Consider the following 26,805-nt stretch of genomic DNA (forward strand, 5'->3'; position numbering starts at 1 on the left):
AGAGGACAACGATCTAAAGGACTTCATTGATCAAGAAGTCCCCGAGCTAGCAGCAGCTAATGCCCAAGAATTGGCGGAATGGAAGAAATGTGTGGCTAGAGTGAGGAGAATCCTTCTGGAGGGAGTTCGAGACCACATAGTCTCGAGTCTCCATGGGAAGGAAACACCGTTTTCAATGTGGAAAACATTGAAAGATCTATATCAAAATAGCAGCGATCAGAGGAAGCTAGCGCTGAAACACAAGCTTCGAAAAATCAAGTGTGAAAAGGGCGACACGATCTCTACATATTTGAACAAGCTCACCACCTATTGGGATGATCTTGGAAGTGTAGGGATCATGACTGCCGATGATGACATGGTGAGTCTTGCTCTCCTCGGTCTTCCTAAGAGTTGGCATAGCTACTAAGACTCAGTAAATGGAAGAAAGAAACTGCGAAATTGGGAATGACTTTGGTCGAATCTGATGTAGGAGGAGATAAGAAGAAGCACCAGAGATGGATCTTCATCAAAGCAAGATGGTGAAGAAAATATAGCCTTTGCGAGTAAGGCAAGGAAAGGGAAAGGGAAGGCGTCCCATTCCAAATCCAGTTCTTCCTATGGTGGGAAGAAGTTTGACAAATCGAAAGTGAGATGCTTTCATTGCCATGAGGTGGGCCATTATGTTATGAATTGTCCACAGAAGAAATCCAAGAAGGGATCCTCGAAGGGATCAGATGGTGAGGCACTAGCCTCACAGTTCGAATTGGATTTCTCCCTCATTGCATGCTTGGTTTCATTGATGGTGGGATGTGTTTGGTACCTGGACAGTGGAGATTCATTCCACATGAACAGCAACAAGAATATTTTCAATACCTTGGAGGAGAAGGATCTCCAGAAGTGGATCGAGATGGGCGATGATGGAAAGTACCGTGTTTCAGGTGAAGGTACGATTGTGTTTCAAAGGGAGCATGGATCTCCTCTCACCCTAACTAATGTAAAGTATGTACCGGGTCTGAAGAAGAATCTTGTGTCTGTCGCTATGCTGGATGACAAAGGCTATGATGTAGTCTTTAGTAAAGTAAAGGTATTCCTGAGGCATATCGACACTAGAAAAACCAAGAGGATTGGGATTCGAGTAAAGAATATCTACAAGCTGGAGTTAGACGATTGTGCTACATTGAGTTCCAAAGCAGAGTTGGTGCAGAGAAAAGATGTTGGCGAGCTATGGCATAAAAGATTGGGCCACTTGCACCATGGGGCCTTGAAGATCATGCATCAGATTTCTACCAAACTTCCCAAGGGAAAATTGGAGTAGACAGATACATGCAAAGGTTGCACCTTGGGTAAGTATGCGAAATCTTCCTTTCAGGATTGAGACAGTAGAGCTGGAGAAATCTTGGAGCGAGTTCACATAGATGTGTGTGGACCATTCTCTACAGCCTCCACCGCTAAACAAAGGTACTATATTATTTTTATTAATGATTTTTCTTGTAGATGTTGGATCTACTTTATGCAAAAGAAGGATCAGACCTTCTCTAGGTTTTGTGAGTTTAAAGCCTTGGTAGAGAAAGAATCTGGAAAGAAAATAAGGGCCTTGCATAGCAACAATGGTGGAGAGTATCTCTCCCAATAGTTTAAGGACTTCTACGCAGCAGAAGGAATTAAACGGGAGTTGACGGTACCCCATAACCCATAGTAGAATGGGGTGGTTGAAAGGAAGAATAGATCGATTGTGGGAGCAGCTCGAGCGATGTTGCATGACCAAAGCCTACCACTTCATTTGTGGGCTGAGGCATGCAATACAGTAGTATACTTGCAGAACAGAAGCCCGCATCGTATACTGGGAATGAAGACACCAATGGAAGCCTTTTACGAGAAGAGACCAGATGTGAGTCACTTCAGGATATTTGGATCATTGGTTTATTGCCATGTGACTAAATATGCCCGGAAGAAGCTAGATCCAACAACTGAGTTGGGGATACTTGTGGGGTACACTGATACACCCCACAACTATCGAGTGTTCTTGCCTACCAGTCAGAGGACAGTGGTACACAGAGATCTGAAGTTCAACAAGCAGAAATCCATGCGAGTATCACTTGAGAGGGAGCTCAAGTTGCATGCAGAGGAGGAACTTTCAGTTCCTAAGGAGGAGGAGCCTTAGACTGATGCGGAGCAGCCGCATGCAGAGGATCTGGGAGTGGAGATATCCACTCATGCTGAGTCTTCCAGAGATGGGCGGAAACGCTCAAGGGAAGCTGATAGGTTGATGCTAGATGCACAAGAGAATGTGGGATAGCCATCTTCTCAGCACAGACAGAGGAGGTCACCCGAGCGATACACTGGTTACATGGCCCTGGTTGGGGAGTGTGTAGAGACCGAACCTTCTTCATTTGAGGAAGCAGTGTAGCAACTAGTTTGGGTTGATGTTATGGTGGAGGAGTACGACTCAATCGTTCGGAACTGTGTTTGGGATGTTGTCCCAAGACCTCAGGACAAGTCAGTGGTGAGTTCACGATGGCTTTACAAGGTAAAGCAGGCAGCTGATGGCAGTGTTGAGAAACGTAAGGCAAGGTTTGTTGCCCATGGTTTCTCACAGGTCAAGGGGATTGATTACAATGAGACTTTTTCTCTTGTATCAAGGTACTCATCTATCAAATCGATGTTGGCACTATCAACTCAGATGGGTTGGAAGATCCATCAGATGGATGTGAAGACTATGTTCCTCAATGGGAAGATTGAGGAAGGGGTGTACATTGAGCAGCCGGAAGGTTTTGAGACCTTCGATCGTGAGTCACTTGTGTGCTGACTCAAGAGGGCTTTATATGGGCTGAAGCAAGCACCTCGTGCTTGGTACACCATGATCAAAAGCTATTTCACTGGGTTGGGCTTCACCAAGAGTGAAGCGGATGCAAACCTTTACCACATCATGGTAGAAGGTAAGCCATTGATCATTGTTCTTTATGTTGATGATCTGATATTGACAAGTGATGATCAGTTGATCAAGTCTTGCAAGGAGGACCTTGCAAGAGAGTTCGATATGAAATACATGGGTCAAATGCATTACTTTCTAGGCATGGAAGTGTGGCGGAAGGATGGGGAAGTGTTTGTGTCTCAAGGAAAGTATGCCAATGAGATACTCAGGCGATTCCACATGGAGAAGTGCAAGCCCATGTAGACTCCTATAGCTGGTAACTGGAGGAAGGAGGATGCTACTTCAAGTGAGGTAGTAGCTGCTACTATTTATCGGCAACTTGTGGGTTCATTGATGTATCTAGTGAACACACAACCAGATTTATGCTTTGCGGTGAACCAGCTGAGTCAAGCTATGGTTTAGCCTACAAAGTTGTTTTGGAAGGCAGCGAAGCATGTGTTGAGATACCTCAGAGGCACATCTCAGTATGGATTGTGGTACAGACGAACAGAGGGAGTGAAGCTTCAGGGCTTCACAAATGCAGATTGGGCAGGGAGTCCATTAGACTGGAAGAGCACTTCTAGAGGAATCTTCAACCTTGGTTCAGCTGCAGTTTCCTGGTACAACAGGAAATAGAGGTCAGTTGCACTTAGCTTAGCAGACGCTGAATACATGGCTACCAGTCAGGCAGCATGCGAGGCCATTTGGATGCAGAAGATTCTAGTGGGATTGTTTGGTCAGAGGATGGATCCAACTGTGATCTATTGCGATAATCAGAGTTGTATCAAACTCTCTGAGAATCCAGTATTTCATGACAGGTCCAAGCAAATAGATAACCGATATCATCATCTTCGAGATTGTGTGGTGAAGAGGATCATGTTGTTGTTGTATGTTTCGACCGAGGAGCAGGATGCGGATATTTTGACTAAGGCACTGTCAAAATGAAAATTCGAGTTCCACAGAGATAGGATTGGGGTCACTGATAATCCCTTTCTTGTTGAGAGGGATTTTTGAAAATAGCAACAAGAAATGCTAAATATATAAATGCTAAAAATAGAATTGCTATAAATAGCATTTCGGGATACATTCCAATTTTAGTTAGTCCCTGAACTAAAATTGAGAATTAAAATTCGAATTTGATCTTAGCAACTATTTGTAAAATAATTAATTAATTCATCTTGAGTTAATTAGTTGGAGAAAATCAATCATGAAGTCTATGTGAAGACGTTTTCCCTTTGATTGAGGAAGTTATCCCTTGATTAAAGTGATCAGGATGCGTTGTACTTTGAGTTGTAATTAGTTAGCTCAGTTAACTGAGTTAAGTCCAGTTAGATTAGTTCCAACAATTTGTTGAACTGATTATGAGTTTAGTTAGTTAATGCATGCATGCATGTAATTACTGCACTTCAGATAACTGAATATTCTCTCATAAATAACTCATGCATGTCAGTTCAGTCAGGGACCCAGTTGAGATCAGATAATGGGACAGTGTACTATCAGTTGCAGGAATATTCCATTGAGGATATCTCTTGCATGTAGAAGGCATTCATTCCTTGGAGATTGTGCAGTTATTTCTGAGTTTTGATGAGTGTGTGATGTGGAAATTCACACAGGTGGCAGCATTGGACCCCAGGAGAAACTGCGTAAGGAAATAGGAGGCTTGGAGGATTGGAGGAAGGCATATGTTGTGTCTATTCAGTCTATGAGCTGCATTGAGGGATTGTACTAAGAGTTGGATAGTTGTGAGCTAAAGCTTTGTGTAATCCAGAGATACTTCCACTTGTATGGTAATACAGGGATCGGGGTTTTTAGCTGAGGCTTTCCCTAGAGTATTCTTCTATGTTCATGTGTGATTGATTTCTCATTCTCTCTTATATGTGTTCTATTTTATCTTGCTCAAAATCAATTAAGCTTCCGCAAGTTTGTTCGTAGAAGTAGATCAAGTATTTTGCTCTAGTATATTGCATTATCTGGTGATCTACAGTGGGAAATTCTACATTACCTTTAACTTTTTTGGCTTTTGAAGGCCACCAACTTCACCTAGATTTGTATATTGCTAACCATTGGACATTTATGCTTCTAATATTATGATACTTTTGTATTTGATTGATGGGAAATCTAAAGCAAAAATTCGACAAGTGTGTAACTTAGGTTTTTTTCATATAAAGCCTGGCCAATTTATATTTTTTATTAATATAGTTCTTAAACAATTCCATCATGAGAGGCTTTGTTGGATCAACAATTGTCAAGAAATTAGTATAGATATATTTTAAACATCAATATTACGCAAGATTGTGCTCAAATGTGTCAATGTTATTTATGCGGACTTGGTCATCATCCAAAGTGCACCATTTTAGGACATTTCCACACGCTTAATGTAAAAGTCTAGAGTTAAAGAACATAAAAGACAAATTTTGATATAGGAAAATCAAAGACTTGGACTTGAAGGATTGATGATTGCTCAATAACACTAAAAAGCATCCTCGAATGGAGTGCACAACATATATGAATGAAAATAGGAAGCATCATGACAACATATTGTCAAAGTAGTATTATCAAACTAGAGAATCCATTTATTTTTCACTATTAAACATTGTGGAATTTCTAAGGGGTGAGATCAAGGCTAACATATGTCAATCCTAATATCCAACGCCAAGAAAGACAGAAAGAAGTTGTTCATGTGTTGGCTCACACAAGGAAAACCATATAACCTATGAGGTAATGTTTATTGCCAAAAATTCCCTACTTGTCCAAGTAAATTAAAACAAGGGTTACATGGTGGATAATCCATTGATTTATTAACCCTTGTCTTTGTAGTTTTCCCCATTATTATGATGAAATGCCTGCTCAAAATGTCAAATGGATATGGTGGAATAATATTAAATCAGTTCATAATGAAGGCAATGATAAAGAAGTTGTAGAAGTATATAAGATCCCGACATGGTGACACTATCAAACTTCCATCATGGGACTTTTATGATATGCATAATAAAGATAAAATTTCCGAAGGCATCTTAACATTATACTTTCAAGCATTTAAATATTATTCCATCACCCTATACAAAGCTAGTTATTATAAGTAGAAAAAGGAAGCTATAATTATCTAAGGTGAATATCAAAAGAAATGATAGGGAGGAAGAAAAAACTAATATTGAATTCAACAAATTGAAGGCATATGTGGTTGTGAGAATACACATATATGGGAGACTTGTTCCAACACATCATGAAGGAACAAGAGATGGTGATAGAAATTTGCACCAAAGATTTATGCAATTGGAGGGTATTCTAAACCCTCCACCCCTATTCATCAAACCAATATTTTTCTAAGCCCTCATTGATGACCAAGAAGAGACTTGAAAGGGCATCTAAGGTATAAGCCAAAAATGAATATATTATATGTATGTGAAAAATTGTGGTCAGAAATTTAGGGGATAGACCTAGACTGCTTTTAATATTTGGCATATTGTTGATAAGGCCGTTACACTTGTTTGTCATATTTTTTTGCTCAAGCAAGTGTTGGTCATTGATCTTCAACAAGATGATAAATTTGTTGATAATTATATAAGATAATTATATAAAATTGTTTATGGACAACGTGAAACCTATGAGCTCCTTTGAGAGGCAAAAGAGGATTGTGCCTTTTGATATGAGATTGCTCAAAATCAATCATTATTGAAATTGTAGCTTAAAAACTCTCATGGATTTTAAAATAATAATAACGATTAGTGTTGTTATGATTATGGATTTTATGGATGGTTTTATTAATTTTTGTGTGTGGATGGTGATATAGATGCTATCATGGATGTTTTGATAAGACATGATAATAAATGTTTTGTACATGCTCTTTGGATGTTTTTATTAATGTTTATATGAATTGTTTTAGGGATATTTATATGCATGTACGAAAAATGTTTTTTTATGGATATTATTATAGATGTTATAATGTTTATGATGAATCTTTCTATATAAATGATTTTGGACTTACATTTTAACGTGTAAAAAATGCCCTAAATTGAGTCTTATGGTTGAAAAAATGTCTATTCAGATAGGATGTAGGGGAAACGATATTTCTTGGCCATTCTTTTTGGGAGATCAATCATCTTACATACTTTAGTGGATGGGAGAATGAAAGGGTTAGCATGTCATTTAGGATTTTTGGGGAATTAATGTGATGTGCAAATTGTCCAAGCGAGAAGATGACTTGCACTTAGTGGATTTTGCATATAATGATGGATGCAAAACATCATCGACAATGAGTCCATGTGAAGATAGCATGGTATAAGATGCAACACTTTATTTCGTTGGGAAATCTAGCAAATCAATTTACACTTGTCGAAATTTTCTCAATGGATGAAAGATTAGGATTTTATAGATAAGTAGAATTTGAATGTAGTCCATAATAGGCATAAAAAGTTATGCTCACTTGAAAAATATCTTATATAATTAAAATTTGATTATCATTATTTCTTATAATATAACTTAAGAAAAGTTCATTGAAAGTAGAGAGCTTGAGTTATCCCAAGGTAACTCCACGTTGTTGTGGATTTTTTTAGATTTTTGGAAAAATAAGCCCAATTGCGTAATATCAACATTTCCTTCTAATGTATAAATCACATAATGTATTGGATATTTCTTTTCTTAAGATATGTTCCAAACACGTGATTATTTAAACTATGATTCCATTGGAACTAGATGAATATTTCCAAACCACACCGTTGCGCATCCTTTAAATTAGATGAAGAGTTCCAATTGTCCCTCTACTTCCAAATCGCTTGTCATTGCCTCTGAATTCCATCCAAAACTCATATTTCCATCATCTCAATATCCAAGAAAGTATTTATTCCTATTCCAGCAATAACCAAGAAGTGAATACGTGCATTTTCCCTCCTATGAATAAGCATTGTGACTTGAGAGAAACAAAGTACTCTAGAATGAAGACAAGATGTCAAGAGAAAATAGAGGAAGCTTAATGTTTTTGATACAATTGATTTGTCGTCCTTCCCCACATGGGTACTTCTGGAAATTGTAGTGCTTTGATTACGTACTAGGAACGTGATTCTTGCATAATTTCTCTCAATATCCCACATGCAACTGCCATCATCCCATGTCTGGCTCAGCCTCCATACTATTGTTAGGTAAACTTAACTCGGGAAAAAGAGTCAAATTTGATTGAGTTAAATAGTAGTGGTTTTGGGGCATGTGGTATTGTGTACCCATGGTTTCTACCCATGGTATTGTAGGTAATGGGGCCTATAAAAGCCTAGTAGGACTTCATTGTAATGTAGACTCGCTCGACCAAAGTTGGCTAGGGTTTTGGCCAAGGCTAATGAAATTTCATTGGGTTGGGTTTTTCCCCAATAAAATTTTATGTTTATGGTTTATGATTGTAGTTGGTTATTTTATGTTTATTCATCTCAGTACTTGTTTATTATCTACAGTAAATTCTTAACAATTGGTATCAAATTGCAAGTGTAATGATTTCTATTGTGTCTATGGTTTTGTTATTGTTGTGTAAAGTTTGATAGTAGACAAATTTTACTGCAAAGAAGCTAGATCTAGTCAGATCTGATGTGGATCTACAACTGAGAGGAAGGTTGGCATGGTGCATCCATGCAACTGCGCAGAGGAGGAGGATTTGTCAGTCGGTATGGTGTTTAATTGAAAACTCGGTGAATGCAAGGTTATCATCGTTGGACATCCAACAGCTAATAAAGACTCATGACAGTGGACCTGAATCCATGTAGATGTATACAGTTCACCTCAATGATATGGAAATAAAGGTATTCAACACTTTTGTCACGGGAAAGTGAGAATAAAATCTTCACTTTACACAACATGAATGGATCTATGGCAGCTTATCTGGATATAATACTAGATCTACAGACCATGTATTAGTATTGATTTCTTCAACTAGATTCACTCACTGGGAAGTAAAACTACACACTATAGGGTCATGGATCAGATTGGATTGGCTGAGAGAAGCAGCCATGATGCTCATCCAAGGGGAGGATTAGATGAGTATATATGGGTTCTTTCGTTGCCAAAAGGTGGAAATAGAAGTCTCTAGTCACATGGAAGCGAAGCAAATTGGTATGGAAGTTTCTTGTTTATAAGTATTTCCCTCATCACATGGGCTATGGAAGGAAATTTCTTACCACACTGAATGGAAGTGCATCCAACTAAAACAACCTGAGTTGATAGCGCAAACAGGAGGAAAAGGAAACACGCATCCCATGAGGTCCATGTTGAGGAGGAAGATTGTGGCAGGTGGTGGAGAAGGGAAGCTCTGCCATGAAGATATTCAGACTGGTACTAGAGAAATTGATGTCAGATCAAGAGGCGTGGGGATTTCCAGGTTGTTGGGCCAATGATTGATATCTCTGGGAAGGATAAAATTTGAAGGTCCGAAGATAGTAATATTGTGGATTAGTTCAACCGACAAATGCCAAGATCATTCATGTTTGTATTGTTCAATTTGGATTCATACATTTCTCTGACACATGTGATAGAGAGAGCAAGAAATCATTTCTTTTGGGTGTTGCACCTCCAGTACTCAAAAATCATTATGGAGTCCTCCTTGATGGTAGGGGAGTAGAAATTTGAAATGTTTCCAAATGACTATGAGCAATGGCTTGGGACTCGATGCATCACCAAGAGCTATTGAGTGCCACAAGTGGGAATCCTAGCTCAAAAACAATGGTTATAGTTATGTTATTTATGGAAAAGGGCCCTTCTATTAGGTTAGGTTCGAGCCCCAAGAGGAATATTTTCATGGCTTGCAAAATTGATGGATCTGTTGAGAATGTCATTAATGGTGCTTCATAGTGAACGAGTAGAAGATGGGACCATGAGACATACGTTGGTTATGAAACTTTGATGTGGTATGCAAATGAGGATGATGAGGTAAAACTAGTTTTCAAGGGATTGAGATAGAGACGAGCATGTCAAAGTAAGAGGATGTGCTAATAGCAACAAAAAAAAAATTATAATGGAGTCAACTATTGCATGTAAATGGGAATACTATTGTAAGACCTGGTAAGGCATCCGTACCCTTGGGTAATCACTAGTAATTTTGCGTTAGACCTAGGTGATAGGGGGCATGCTGGGTTAACAGATACCTCGGGTTTAAAACTCTTAGGGGGGGATTGTTAGGTAAACTTGACTCAAGGAAAAGAGTCAAATTTGATTGAGTCAAATTTGATTGAGTCAAATAGTAGTGTTTTTGGGGCATGTGGTATTGTGTACCCATGGTTTTTTGCCCATGGTATTGCAGGTAATGGATCCTACAAAAGGTTGGGAGAACTTCATTGTAATGTAGGCCAAGGAGGTGAGCAATGAAGGCTCACTTCACTAATGTTGGCCAAGGTTTTGGCCAAGGCTAATGAAATTTCATTGGGTTGGGTTTTTCCCCAGATTTGGGATTTTCCCGTATAAATTTTTTTGTTTATGATTTATGATTGTTGTTGGTTATTTTATGTTTGTTCCTCTTGGTAATTATTTATTATCTCTGCAGTAAATTCTTAATAATTGTTAGATACTATAATACAAGTGTATCCCCCATATTGTTATTGTTGTGCCCCTTTCAGCCCCCATATTTTTATTTTTAGAAGCCCACTATTGTTGTTGTTATGCCCTTACATTATTATTGTTAGGTAGGTCATGATTATATTGTGACCCTTTAGACTCCTATATATACCAAGGAGGTCTCATCATTTGTATCATCTAAGAATTATTCATTTATGTGATGTAAAAGGAGGTTGCACCCTTGAAGAGTCTTATCTTCAAGTCGTTGATCTATATTTTCTTCCGTTTTATGATCTGGTTACATAACATTTCGTATCAAAGCTCTGGATCCTAGGGTTTTTATTCTTCAAACAGTTAATCTTGGAATTTTTGCTATAACATTTTTTGTGTGAGGATTCAAAAGTTAAAATTTTGACCATGTGGAGTCAAAACCTTGATGAACACTATGTAAAAATTCAAGATATTGGTTCATTATATTTTTAGATATATGGTCCAAGGAAGTTAGGGTTTTTGCATGCTCCTGAATTATATCTCAAACATGTGCTCCGAGTAAAATCGTCATAAATTTCTCTTTGTACATTGGTTTTGAATTTTGTAAAAAGTGACTAAAAACTCATGGACATTAGTTTCTCTTTTATAATTTTCAAGGCCGAAGGTTAAAACAGTGACAAGTGGCATGTCGTACAAGTTTGATCTATTGAACCAATTTATAATCAGGGTGATCTTGGGAAAATTGGCACAATTGTACCTTGAATAACCCAATCTTGGTATAAGTAGTGGGCTTGGAAAGAATGCACAAATGAATATCATAATTTTATTAATTGTAAGATAGCCAAGGATTTGAATTACTTTCTATATCCAACATCAAAGTGTCAAGTGATGGTTGTAAATGGACGAACTATAAATTTCTTAGGGATTTTCCATAATATCAATCTAACCATGGGGGAATATGTATTGAATATTCCAATGCTTCCCATTACAGTGGGTAGTGTGGATGTTGTATTAGGAGTCCAATGGTTACAATCTTTGGGGACGATATCTTTTCATTTCAAGAACTTTTCTTGAATTTTTTCTTGGAAGGAAAGGAAATTGAAATAAGGGATATCGCAAGGAAAATGAGGAAGATAATCAGATCTAATGGCATGACAAATATTTTGAATAAGTAATAATGAGGGGTAATTGCACAATTATGTTCACTATATGTTGAAACATCTAATTCATCCATTTCTATAGATCTCCAAAGAGTCCTTGAAAACCGTTCTAAGGTATTTGAGACTCCCAAAGGACTCCCACCTATTTGCGATCATGATTATGCTATTCACTTGACTCCAAGAAGTGTTCCTCCAAACATTAGACATTACAAATATCCCTATGCCCAAAAGAGTGAAATTGAGTGTATGGTTGCAAAAAATCTAGAGGAAAGTATAATTCAACCTAGTGAAAGTTATTTCTCTTCTCTAGTAGTACTAGTGCACAAGAAGGATGGATCATGGTGTATATGTCCAGATTATAGAGATCTCAACAAGCTCACTATTAAAGATAATTTTCCCATTCCTATCATTGATAAATTTTTCGATTAACTACATGGAGAAATTTACTTCACCACGTTGGATCTTCGTTCAAGATATCATCAAATTAGAATGAAGACAGAAGACATTATGAAAACAACAATTACAACTCATGAAGGTCATTATGAATTTTTGGTCATGCTTTTTGGCCTTGCTAATGAACCTTACACATTTCAAGGTTTAATGAATTCCACTTTCAAACCCACCCTTAGAAAAATTATGTTAGTATTTTTTGATGATATACTAATCTACAACAAGTCTTGGAAAGATCATGTTCAACATGTTGAAATGGCGTTCAAACTATTGGAGGAGAAACAATTGTATCCAAAACCCTCCACATGTTATTTTGGGTACAATAAGTGGAATATTTGGGTCATATTGTATCCCACGAGGGTTTCAAGTCAAACACTAACAAAATTAAAGCCATCAAGGAATGGAAAATCCCCACAAACTTAAGGCATCTTCGAGGATTTTTGGGGGTCAATAGGGTATTATCGCAAGTTTGTTAAGAATTATAGGAAGATAGCAACACCTCTAACAACATTATTGAATAAACATGTACTTTTTTGGACTCCAAAAGTAACTAATGCCTTTAAACATCTTAAAGAGGAAATGTGTCGAGCTCTAGTATTAACTACAATGTGATGCCCCGGGAAATGGCATTCGTGTTGTCTTAATGCAAGAAGGAAGACTCATTTATTTTTAAAGTCATCCAATCAAGGGAAAGTATTTATATAAGCCTATTTATGAGAAGGAAATGCTGGAAATACTACATGCACTGAAGAAATGGCGCCCTTACCTAGTGGGAAGAAACTTCAAGGTAAAAATAGATCATGATAGTCTTAAATACTTCTTGGAACAAATATTATCTTTAGAATAGAAGAAAATATGAGTCACAAAGATGTTGGATTATGACTTTGAAATCATATACAAAAAGGGAAGCAAAATGTTGTTCAAGATGCACTCTCAAGAAGGGATGAGGATGTGGAAGCATTCTTTGTGCCATTTCTATTATCCAACCTGATTAGATAAATGAACCAAGGGAAGAATGGAAAAACAATGAATAGGTATGGACACTCATTCAAAATTTTCAACAAGATCCGAGTTCATCTGATTCATTTATTTGGAAAAATGATTCACTGTGGTACAAATATCGCTTATATCTATGTAAGAAATTCCAACTTAAACAAAAGGTTATTTTGGAATTGCACACCTCTCCTATAGGAGGGCACTTAGGATTTTTAAAAACTTACCATAGGGTCAAGAAGGAATTTTTTTGGGATGGCTTTAAATATGATATTCAAAATTTTGTGGTAGAATGTTTGGTTTGCCAAAAAAATAAATTTGGGACAATTAATACCCCATGTATTTTACAACCATTAGCCATTCCAAGTTAGCGTTGGGAAGAGGTATAAATGATTTATCACAGGTTTACCCAAGTCTGAAGGAAAGAGTGTCATAGTTGTGGTAGTTGATATATTTACCAAGTATGCACTCTTTTTTGCACTATCTCATCATTTCAAAGTGAGGACAATCACTACTGAATTTGTAGAAATAGTTCAAAATCTATATGGGAAACCAAATATTATTGTAAGTGATAGAGATACCATCTTCACTAGAAATTTTTGGATAGAATTATTTTCTTGCCTTAATACTCAATTAGCTCATAGCTCATCTTATCATCCTCAATCTAATTTGAAAACTGAGATAGTGAATAAATTTTTGGAATCATATCTTCATTGCCTTGTGTCAAATAAACAAACATAGTGGATTAAGTAATTACCCCTGGAAGAATGGTGGTATAACACTTCCTTTTATACCGCAGCAAAAATGACCCCATTTATGGCACTTTATGGATATCATCCATTCTCCATCACATCGTCTTTAAGAGACAATTCTAAGTTTCAAGCAATGGAAGATCACATCAAGCATTGGCAACAAGTTCTACAACTCTTAAAGGATAACTTAACGTTGGCACAAAATCGAATGAAATAATAGGCATATCAACATCGCAATGAAATAAGATTTGGTGTGGGCGATTAGGTATTTTTACAACTACAACCATACAAATAAATTTCCCTCATGTAAGCTAATAAGGATAATAAATTATCGCCCAAGTACTATGGCCCTTACAAGGTATTGCAAAAGAATGGTACTATGGCATACAAAGTGGAGTTGTCTGCATCTTCGCGACCACTCCAAGTTTTCCATGTTTCATGCTTAAAGAAGGTTATCCATGAAAATCTCCCATCTTAAACTATATTTCCAGGACAAGGAAGGAAAAAATCATATTGGAGCCTGAAGCATTCACAGAAACATGAATTTAACAGCTATGCAAGGGATCAATTTCAAAGTATCTCATTAAGTGGAAGAGATTACCTACTAAAGACTCCACATGATAGGATGATTATTTTATTCAGAATCATCCATAACTACTCAAGCATTAATGACAACACATTTATGAAGGAGAGGGGAACGTTAGGTCCCTATAATACTAGTCTAGCCCCATGTAATCGTTGCTACAATAGCTTCCAAAACTTCACTACATTCAAATTTTGGAACCTACCAATCAGTCATATCAAGTGTTTCTTTGGTTGTCAAGTGTTGCTTCAAGTCATTTCATATGTTTCAAAGTGTTCTTGATCATTCCTAAGTGTTTTCGCATTGCTTAGAACTTCTCTAGTGTGCTTCTTGGTTATAATACCTTTGTTTGTTGTAAAATGACACTTTTGGTCATAGTCACACATACTATGACTATTTTTCTTGGAGAGTGTTTTTAAACTAGAATTTTGATGTGTATTTATCATTTTTCAATCGTGTATAAGCCTTACTGATGATTTGGTATGTCTTGCACTTGATTTTATGTCTAAACTCATTGTTTTTGCCCCTTTTCTTATCTTTCGGACTTAGACAAATTTCGGTTGCACAAGTTATCCCACTAAGGCTAGGAGGGCGCATGGTGCACTCTTAAGACTTAGTCGGGACCCCTTCCCTATTCAAAAGTGCACCCTACGCCCTCCAATAGCACATAGCTCACTCCTAAGCATCATCCTCTCCTTCACCTTCTGAACTGCGCCCTTAAATTAAGCCTTCCTCCTTGAGTGCATGGCACATCACCGAAGCAACATCACAGTCCCTTCAACCTTCATACCTACACGTTTCACCCTCCTTAGATTCTCTTTAGGGTGCGATGCACTTTGGAATGCCCAAGCCTAACCCCTTTAGCCTTCATACTGTGCCTTACACCCTTCTTAGATCTCTTGAGTGCATAGCGCACTTCCAAGCCTCGGTGGCCCTTTGAGCTTCCTCTCTTCCAATTGAGCATACATTGCATCCTTAAGCCTCTAAGCACTCATTCCTTCCTCCCTAATAGTGCACCCTTGTTCCCAAAAGTTTCATTTTCCTTCCTGAGCGCATTGTTAAATCATGAACATAAATTTTACACGAAACATGTTAGAATAGGAGATTTTTTAGGCTGATGTTTGCTTGCTATGAGTGATTTCATTTGCAAGTAATCTGGAACAGCATGGAAAATATTCATGAAGATATCGAGAAAAGAGGGTAATCAAAGGAAGCATACAAAAACAAAGAACACATGATGTGACAAAAGGAAGAACATTGAAATCTTGATGATCGAAGCAGCCCAAAAGACTCCATATGATCAAAGACCCTTTGGAGGGTGAAGACATCAACAACATGGAAGTTGCATGCAAGATCAAAGATACAAGTGGCATCATTGTCACTTATCAAGAAATTGCATGTCATAAGTATGGACAAAAGAGCCATGTGAAGAAGTCCAAAAGACATGTAATTCCAAAATTCATTTAGAAGTACAAAGGTTATTAGAAGTTGAAAATGCATATGAGAAACTCAAGAGTCATGGGGATATGAAAGATCATGCCTCAAGTTATAAAAGGAGCCTCATTACTCAAGAAAAATACTTTTCACGTTGGATTCTCCCACAAGGAATTAGAGAGATAGAGATAGTACTTTGGGGAGAAAGTAGTGGCTCTAACACTCCACTATTGGAGCTAGTGATGTTCATTGTACTCGTGTATCTTGGAACTTTCTGTTAATACTTGAAGCCATTTGGCCTACACATTTTCATGCATGTTCATGGATGTTTTGAGACTATTCTTCTAATCATTGTGGTTTATGTTGGCTTACATATGTACTAAAGTAATTGAATTGTTTCGGTGACTATGGTGCTCAACATGTTGGAAATGTGTTGTGATGATTTTAATGATCATAGCATCTATGTGAACTATTTCTCTTGATGTTTAACGATTCTTACTTGTTTATGTGAGTGCGTCTTTACTATATTAGTACTATTACTTATCTTTTAGAGACTCACTTTTATTCCTTGCAATGAAAGAACCTTGATACATTTACAATCAAACATTTAGCAAGGCACACTCTCTTGCTCATTCAAAAGAACATGTGTGCTACTCTCTCATGCTAATTACTTAAGCTAAGGAAAATTTCTAAATGGAAGCTGGGCCATATTTCTAGATGGGACTCCCAAACGAAATGGTGTGAGGTTTAATTGGGATCTCATATCGAGGATATCCCAAATATGTTTGTGGGTTCCACCATTATCAACATTTTGGTGCAAGAAGGAGGGAAACTAGTTTTTCTATGGTTGATAACTCATCACATCCCAATCATTCATCTTCTAGAAAAGGAAGTAATATCTCGAGTTCCAACCCAACTCCTATTCCTGAGGTAGGAGGGTCTTCTCAACCTAGTTTGGAGTTAGCCTACAAAGTTACCTACGATCAATTCTGGGCAATTCGACCTATTACCCATCAGCTTGTGAAAGCCATTAGTTTACTTCTCATTGCTCATAATATTCCTCATCATCCCAAGAAGAAAGAAACAACTCGTACTGGTGTATTGGTTACATCGGTGGAATATTTGGTTTTCACCACTCTTGAGGAATTAGCAGAGTCTTCAGAAGACACAATCGAACAAGAGTTGCTTCCACCTATTCACGAAGAGTACAAGGAAAATACTTTATTTTATTTTTTACGGAGAATGGTCAACAATTTATTTTGAGTTTTATGAAGACTTGAATGGTGAAGGAGAAGGCTCGTCAGACTCAAAAATGGAGGAACAAGGAGACAAAGGCAAGGTTGATCAAGACTTGGATTTGATGGCCCAAGGACCAATCGTTCTTTTGGATAACCTTCATAGAATTCCAAAACATCCAGAGAATTTGTTATTAAAGTTTGACCTTGACAAGAAGACTAAGGCATAGGATAATATTGATGATTTCTACATGCATTTACGAATGCTAGAGGTATGATATTATGATGTTGCTTGTAGGCTCTTTACTTTTTCCAACCTGACTCTGCGATTGTGATATATTGCATCGCGACCCTAACTTGCATGGGGTCGATTTTCTTTAACTCCAACCACTTCCTTATGCGATCTACGATATGCGGGGCCCATGGCAGCCTGCCACTTGGCACTTCCCTATTCATTGAGAGTGTCTGCCACGTCATCCTCCTCCTGCCACTTGTCCAAGTCAAACTTAATCTTTGACTTGCTCTATCTTCTTCATATGAACTCAGATTTGAGTGTCGTTCACACCGTTGCAATCAGGATGATGAGCACTTCAATCTAATGCTAAGTGTATAGAGTTTCTGCCACTTTGAGCCTTCTTACCATGCCACTGGTACTCTTTAGAGATCCACCTAGATCAATACTCTGTTGGGGGTTGTGTTATATTCTTTCCATGACTAGCTCTGTTAGTTAATCAGGGTGTTAGAAAGGGGGTGGAGCCCCCCCTTCGTTGCACTGATTGTGCAGCAGGGGGGTCATAGGGGGTTTGAGGGGGGCGGTTAGGCCCCCTGTACGAGGCCCTGGGCAACACCTCGGGGAAAAATTTTTTGGACCCTATATTAGGTGGGGCAAGCCTACCTATGGTTTTTTGCAGGTTTTCGCACATGGTTTTGGGCACGATGGTTTTTGGTCCATGGTATTGGATGCTTCGGCATGTGTATATATATATATATATATATATATATATATATATATATATATATATATATATATATATATATATATATATATATATATATATATATATATATATAGATATATATATATATATATATATATATATATATATATATATATATATGTGTGTGTGTGTGTGTGTGTGTGTGTGTGTGTATTGTAAGATTAAAAGGAAAATAATGAAAAATCAAGTTGGTAGTCCCGATTTTGGGATCCGAGGTAAAATCTCTATGTATATGTGTTTTATGTGTTATGCTCTCGCATTGTTTATTTTCTGTGTTTTAGAATTTGTATGTAGGTATTTATGTATGGGGTTAAAACCTACATTTGGAGTCAGAGTTGTTTTAGCTTCAGGGGGATGCCTTTGTTGCTGAGGAGTTTCGCTCGGGCCTGTGGTAGACCCTATTCAGTGGGAGATCTACAGGATCGATTCTGGTGGGGAAAGAAGATGGCGAGCAGTGGAAAGATAGAGATCGAGAAATTTAATAGTCAGAGTTTTGAGTTTTGAAAACTCAATATGGAGGATCTGTTGGTAGATAAAGATCAGTGGATCGCGGTAGATTTGGGTACTAAACTAATGGGAGTGTACGATGAATAATGGAAGAAGTTGGATCGGAAGGCAAAGAGCACAATATGATTATGTGTCTTAGATTCAGTATTGTTGAATGTATTAGGGGAAGCTATGGCTAAGGCTTTGTGGGACAAGTTAGGGACTTTGTACCAATCTAAGTCTCTGGTGAATAAACTGTTCCTATGGAAAAAGTTGTATAACCTGAAGATGAAAGATGGAGACTTGGTGACAGAGCATCTGAACGCATTTAATATTGTGGTAAGTCAGTTATTATCTGTTGATATTAAAATTTCAGATGAAGATAAGTGCATCAGTTTGTTGTGTTCTCTACCAGATTCGTGGGATAGTCTGGTTATTGCAATAGGTAGCAATGCAACTGCCTTGCAATTTGATGAAATAGTCTCATCCATACTGACGGAGGAGATGAGACGGAAAAAGATGGAGAGCCAGAATGGTGATGCCTTGTCTATACGAGGAAGGTCATAGAAGAGAAACAAAAATAAGTCATCGAGTAGGAGATCTAAATCTAGAGGGAGATCTAAATCTCCAAGAAAACCTGTAAAGGTGTGCTGGAAATGCGGAAAGGAAGGGCACTACAAAAGGGACTATAAGTCTAAAGCTCCTAACAAAGGAAAGGGATATGATGATGCTCCTTCTGCAAAGGTGAAAACCACCTCATATGAAGGTGGGGATGTGTACTTGACTTCTTCAAGTACTCATGCAGATCATGAGGCATGGTTGATTGACTCAGGTGCATCCTTTCACTTCACTCCCCATAGAGAGTGGTTATGCGAGTATGAGAAATATGACGGTAGTGATGTCTTCTTGGGGGATGATAGGAAGGCTAAAATCATTGGTCGCAGAAAAGTTAAGTTGAATTTGCAAGGTGGAAGGATTAGGACACTTCCGGGTGTTCTGCATATTCCTACATTGGCTAGAAATTTGATTTCTGTAAGCAAGCTGGATGATGCAGGTGTCAAAACAATGTTTGAGAAAGATACCTGCAAGATGGTTTGGGGAGCACTCATATTGATGCGGGGAGTTCAAATTGGAACTTTGTACAAGCTACAAGGTAGCACTATTATTGATGGGTGCAATAGTTCTGTGGTTCCTGAAAGTGGAGCAGAAAATCTAGTGGTCTTTGGAGAAAACGCCATGCTATGGCATCAAAGGCTTGGGCATATTGGAGAGAAGGGCCTTCGAATAATTCATGGTAAAGGTATGGTAGAAGGTATGAGTAATAGCTCTCTATATTTTGATTTTTGTGAAAATTGTGTATATGGGAAGCAGAATCGAGTGAGTTTTCCCTCTGGTGGTAAGAGGGCAAAACAGGTATTAGAGCCTATGCACAGTGATGTCTTTGGACCTGTGAAGGTTCCATCACTAGGTAAGTCTATGTACTATGTATCATTTATAGATGACTTCTCAAGGAATACATAGATATATTTCCTTAAGAATAAATATGAAGTCTTTGATAGGTTTAAAGAATTTAAGGCTCTGGTCGAAAACCAGACATAGTAGAAGAAAAAGGTGTTGAGGACAGATAATGGTGGAGATTTTTGCAAGAAGGAATTTGAAGAATTATGTAATAAGTGTGGTATAGCATGGCAGAAGACTACTCCATACACACTTGAGCAAAATGGAGTTGCAGAAAGAACGAATAAGATGTTGATGGAAAGGGAAAGAAGCATGCCTAGTGGTGTCGGGTTAGGATAGGAATTCTGGGCAAAGGCAGTGGAGACTACATGTTACTTGGTCAACAGATCACCTTCATCAGCATTGGAGGATAAGACTCCACAAGAGGTATGGACTAGTAATAAACCCTCTCTTTCGCATCTGAGGGTATTTGGATGTGATGCATATTTACATGTTCCAAAGGAGAAAAGAACAAAGTTGGATAGTAAATCTAAAAATTGCATCTTTATTGGGTATAAGGATGGTTTAAAAGGGTATAAGCTTTGGAACCCAGTAACTAGGAAGGTTGTGTACAGCCGAGATGTGGTGTTTAGATAGGTTAAAGATGTTATTAAACATGAATTCCCATCAAAGGAACCTGAGAAGATAGAGTTTGAGCTAAAGGAGGAAGAATCAGACTCTACAGTAGAAGAGGAATCAAAAGATGAAGAGCCACAAACTTCAGTTGTGAGAAGATCAGTTTGAGAAAGAAGGCAGCTAGAAAGGTATATTCCATCTCCTTTCTATTCAAATTTTTCTTTATCTATTACTGATGATGATCCTAGAACTGTGAAGGAAGCAATAGATTTAGAGAATGGAAAACTATGAAAAGAGGCCATGGTTGATGAAATGGCATCTTTGCACAAAAATGAGGCTTATGATCTGGCGGAGTTGTCGGCTGGAAGGAAACCCATTGGCAGCAAATGGGTGTTCAAGAAGAAGACAAATGCAAAAGGAAAGGTGGAGAAATACAAAGGCCGGTTGGTAGCAAAAGGTTATTCCTAGGTGCCAGGAATTGATTTCGGTGATATTTTTTCTCCTGTTGCCAAGGTAGCTTCTATTAGATTATTTTTATCTGTTGTTGCTGATTTTGATTTTGAGATAGAACAGATCGATGTGAAGACAACATTTCTTCACAAGGATCTAGAAGAAGAGATCTACATGAAGCAACCTGAAGGCTTTGCGGTGAAGGGTAAGAAAGAACTGGTATGCAAGTTAAAGAAATATTTGTATGGGTTAAAACGGTCACCAAGGATGTGGTATCAGAAATTTGACACATTTATATGGGGACTTGGCTTCACCAGAAGCAAAGAAGATCACTGTGTGTATTTTAAATTAATTGGTGACCGTGTTATTTTTCTGTTCTTGTATGTGGATGATATGTTGTTGGTTGGAAATGACAAAGAAATTATCCAGGATTTGAAGACCCAATTGTCCTCCAAATTCGACTTGAAAGATCTTGGTGTTGCAAACTATATTTTGGGCATGGAAATTAAAAGAGATCAGGAAAAAAGGAAGCTCTGGTTAAACCAGAGGAAGTATGTCAAGACAATACTACAGAGGTTTAATATGCAGGATAGTAAACTGGTGTTCATATTCCTGTAGGTGTAAAGTTATCTACTGAACAATGTCCCAAGACACAATAAGAGGAAGGGGACATGTCCCGTGTTCCATATGCAGGTGCAGTTGGTAGCCTGATGTATGCGATGGTCTATACTAGACCAGACATTGCACATGCAGTGGGAGTATTAAGCAGGTTTATGTCAAAACCAGGGAAGGAGCACTGGACAGCAGTGAAGCGAGTTTTCAGGTGCTTGTGTGGCACTAGTGATTATGATTTATGCTACCAAGGAAGACCAGGATTGGACAGAGTGTTGGATATTCGTGGCTTTGTTGATGCAAACTGGGCTAGACATCTGGATCAGAGAAGATCTACAAGTGGGTATGTGTTTAACCTATTTGGAGGTGCAGTTAGTTGGATGATTAAGAAACAATCTGCAGTGGCACTATCAACTACAAAGGCAGAATATATGGTAGCCACTCATGCAAGAAAGGAAGAATTTTGGTTGCATATATTGTGTTCAAGTACGGGTTTAATACAGGGAGCTATAAGGATAGATTGTAACAGCCAAAGTACAATTTTCTTGGCAAAGAACCCTGCTTATCATTAAAATACAAAGCACATTGATGTTCAATATCACCTTGTGAGGGACATGATAGAAGGCAAAAAGTTGTTGCTAGTAAACGTGGACACTTTGAAGAATATTGCAGATGCATTGGCAAAACCTGTGAGCTCTGATAAGTTCTGTTGGTGTAGAGAAACAATGGACATTGCAGGGGTGGTTAATGACTAAGCTCTCCTGTGGCCCCCTGTGGAAAGAAAACAACAAGTGGGAGAATGTTGGGTTGTGTTATATTCTTTCCACAACTAACTCCCCTAGTTAACCGGGGGGTTAGAGGGGGGGAAGAGCCCCCCCTTCGTTGCACCGATTACGCAGCGGGGGGGTCACAGGGGGTTTGAGGGGGGCGGGTATCACCCCTCTACAGAGTCCGGGGCAGCGCCCCGAGGAAAAAAAAAATTGGACCCTATATTAGGTGGGGCGAACCTACCTATGGTTTTGTGCATGGATTTCGCACATGGCTTTTTGCATGGTTTTCTCACATGGTTTTGGGCACGATCGTTTTTGGTCCATGGTATTGGATGCTTCGGCATGTATATATATGTATTGTAACATTGAAAGGAAAATAATGAAAAATAAAGCTGGTAGTCCTGGTTTTGGGATCCAGTGGAAAATATCTGTGTAAATGTGTTTTATGTGTTATGCTCTCGCATTGTTTATTTTCATTATTTTAGAATTCGTATGCAAGTAATTTCTGTACGGGGTTAAAACCTACATCCTCCCCACTAAGATCTTTTGGACTACCAAAAGCCTTTTCAGTCAATTGGCAAGTGTGGAAATTTCTCCCTCACTTTCTCTTTCTCCATCCATCGAGCTTTACTTGGATGCATTCCTTTGAAGCCAACATAAATGTACTCCACATCTCCCCATTGTGAACTTCTGGTTTTCCTTTCAAGAATGATATCTTCAGGAAACTTATCTAGAAACTCTGGTGCAAAATCGTCCACTGTAGGAATCTGTGCAACCTCTTCGGTATCCATAATCAATGGAGGTTCATAAAGCTTCAGGTTTTCAACATTCACTACAGAGTACATTTGCATATAAGTGGGAAGTCAAGACGAAAAGCATTGTCTCCAATCTTTGCCAATATGGTGAAGGGACCATATCGAATGGGTCTCAATTTCTTCCCTTCTCCATTCATTCTATCCTTTCTGATGTGGAACATACCTTGTCCCTAACTTGAAACTGGTGGTCAACTTGGTGCTTATCATGTCGAGATTTATACTGAGCTTGGCTGTTATCCAACTACTCTTGTACTTCCTGATGAATCACCTGTATCCATTGAATAAACTTCTGTGATTTGTCCCTATCATCTCGTCCATTACCATCCTCATCTTTCCCAAAGACCGTGTCTAAGGGATCCCTTGGTAGATAACCAAAACATGTCTTGAACAGTGAGCTCCATGTGGATGAATGTGTTGCTTGATTGTATGCATGCTACACATAAGGAAGTTGTTCATCCCACAACTTGGGATGTTTTCCACAATAACCTCGTAACAAGTGTACTACGGTGTGGTTGATGACCTCTGTCTTCCCATCGGTCTATGGATGAAATGTCGTACTTATTTTCAGCTTAGTGTCCATCATTCTCCACAAGCTGGTCCAGAACTATCCAAGAAAGTGAGAGTCTCGATTTGACATAATAAATGTGGGTAACCCAAAATGGACCCAAACGTGCTGAAAGAAAAGGTAAGCAGTCTGCTCAGTAGTGACCTGCTTTTTACAAATTAAAATACACATTTTACTAAAACGATTCGCGATGACATAAAAATAGTCGTGACCTTTCCTAGACCTAGGAAAACCACCTACAAAAGCCATGGACACACTTTCCCATAGTCGACTTGGAATAGGGAGTGGTGTGTAGAGCCCAAGTTTTCTATTAGAGGGCTTTGAAACAGAACACAACACACAACCCTTTACAAATTGAGTCACAATGTTTTTCATATGAGTCCAAAAACAAAACATCTGTAAATGACATAAAGTTCTTTCAACACCAAAATGACCAAACACAAGAGAGGTATGAGCCTCTCGGATTACATGTGCCCTTTCATCAATGGGTATGCACAATTTTCCAAGGTGATACAATATTTTTCCCTGCAAATAATAATTTTCCACCTGCAATCCACGAGTCAATTTTGCATAAATCTCTTTAAACTCATCATTGTTAGCATATTGTTCATCATAAACTTCTAACAATAAAGAAGCATTTAGCAAAACTACAGATGCATAAATATGAGGGCGATAAATCATATTTGCTACTTTGTTGCTAACGCCCTTCTTGTATTTTATTACTAAATGAAACTACTAGAGGAATCCCATCCATCTAAAATGACGGGCTTGTTGTAGCTTGGTCTTTGACTGAAGGTAATGCAAGGGCCCGTATGGATGATGGTCTCCTTGCCAATCAGGTAGTGTTTCCACTTCTTTACACTTTGAACCAAGGCGTCTAACTCCCTGTCGTACTTGGGATAATTTAAAGCAGCCTAGGATAAAGTCTTTGTAACATATTGGTTTCCTTTGTTGCATAAATACAGCACCCATGGCATATCCACTGGTATCTGTTTCAATCTCAAAAGGTTGTTGAAGGTCTAGTAATGCTAGCACTGGTGTCGTGTTGATCTTTTCTTTCAGTGTGTGGAAGGATTTATGTTGTTTTCCTCCCCACTGAAAGGCATGCTTCACACTCGTCATTGCGTGTAAGGGGGCTGCGATAACAGAGAAGTTTTCAATGAACCTTCTCCAACACTGTACCGCACCCAAAAAGATTCGGACCTCTGTAAAATTTGTGGGCTCAGGCCACTTCATAATCACATCTACTTTAGAGAGATCTATTTTCAATTTCCCATTACTGACTATGTGACCTAAATAAACCACAGAGGTCTTCCCAAACTCACACTTTGATAGTTTTACATACAATTTTTCTTTTTTTAGAACATCAAGCACTTTCTTCACATGATATACATGTTCATCCCATGTCCTACTATAAACAAGAATATTGTCCAGATATACAAGCACAAAATTATCAAGAAAGAGCCTAAACAGATCATTCATTACCCTTATAAACGTGGCCGGAGCATTTCACTGTCTAAATGACATCACCATCAATTCGAACAACCCCTATTTTGTTTTGAATGTTGTCTTTCAAATGTCTTGTTCTGGAACTCTAACCTGGTGATATCAACCACACAAATCCAATTTTGTAAAATAGACAACATTTGTCAACTAATCTAATAATTCATCAATGTGAGGGAGACGGTATCGATTCTTCATCGTAATTTTGTTTAGTGCTATGCAGTCTATGCACATTCCCCATGTGTTGTCTTTCTTTGGCACCAACACGATCGGTGAGCAGCACAGAAAAGAACTCCATCTAATGACCCCTTAATTTAGCAATTCCTACATTTGTGGGCTCAGGCCACTTCATAATCACATCTACTTTAAAGAGATCTATTTTCAATTGCCCATTACTAACTATGTGACCTAAATAAACCGCAGAGGTCTTCCCAAACTCACACTTTGACAGCATTACATACAATTTTTCTTTTTTTAGAATATCAAGCACTTTCTTCACATGACATACATGTTCATCCCATGTCCTACTGTAAACAAGAATATCGTCCAGATATACAAGCACAAAACTATCAAGAAAGAGCTAAACAAATCATTCATTACCCTTATAAACGTGGTCGAAGCATTTCACAGCCTGAATGACATCACCATCAATTCGAACAACCCCTGTTTTGTTTTGAATGTTGTCTTCCAAATGTCTTGTTCTGGAACTCTAACCTGGTGATATCCACCACACAAATCCAGTTTTGTAAAATACACAACATTTTTCAACTAATCTAATAATTCATCAATGTGAAGGAGACGGTATCGATTCTTCATTGTAATTTTGTTTAGTTCCATGTAGTCTATGCACATTCCCCATGTGTCGTCTTTCTTTGGCACCAACAAGATTGGTGAGCCACACAAAAAAGAACTCGGTCTGATGACCCCTTAATTTAGCAATTCCTGCATTTGTGGGCTCAGGCCACTTCATAATCACATCTACTTTAGAGAGATCTATTTTCAATTGCCCATTACTAACTATGTGACCTAAATAAACCACAGAGGTCTTCCCAAACTCACACTTTGACAGTGTTACATACAATTTTTCTTTTTTTAGAACATCAAGCACTTTCTTCACATGACATACATGTTCATCCCATGTCCTACTATAAACAAGAATATCTTCTAGATATACAAGCACAAAATTATCAAGAAAGAGCTAAACAAATCATTCATTACCCTTATAAATGTGGTCGGAGCATTTCATAGTCTGAATGAAATCACCATCAATTTGAACAACCCCTGTTTCGTTTTTAATGTTTTCTTCCAAATGTCTTGTTCTGGAACACTAACCTAGTGATATCCACCACACAAATCCAGTTTTGCAAAATAGACAACATTTTTCAACTAATCTAATAATTCATCAATGTGAGGGAGATGGTATCGATTCTTCATCGTAATTTTTTTTAGTGCCATGTAGCCTATGCACATTCCCCATGTGTCGTCTTTCTTTGGCACCAACACAATCGGTGAGCCACACAG

Source organism: Pinus tabuliformis, chromosome 3_1, assembly GCF_031772625.1.
Source record: "Pinus tabuliformis cultivar Carrire ecotype Pingquan chromosome 3_1, CPIR1, whole genome shotgun sequence".
Lineage (NCBI taxonomy): Eukaryota > Viridiplantae > Streptophyta > Pinopsida > Pinales > Pinaceae > Pinus > Pinus tabuliformis.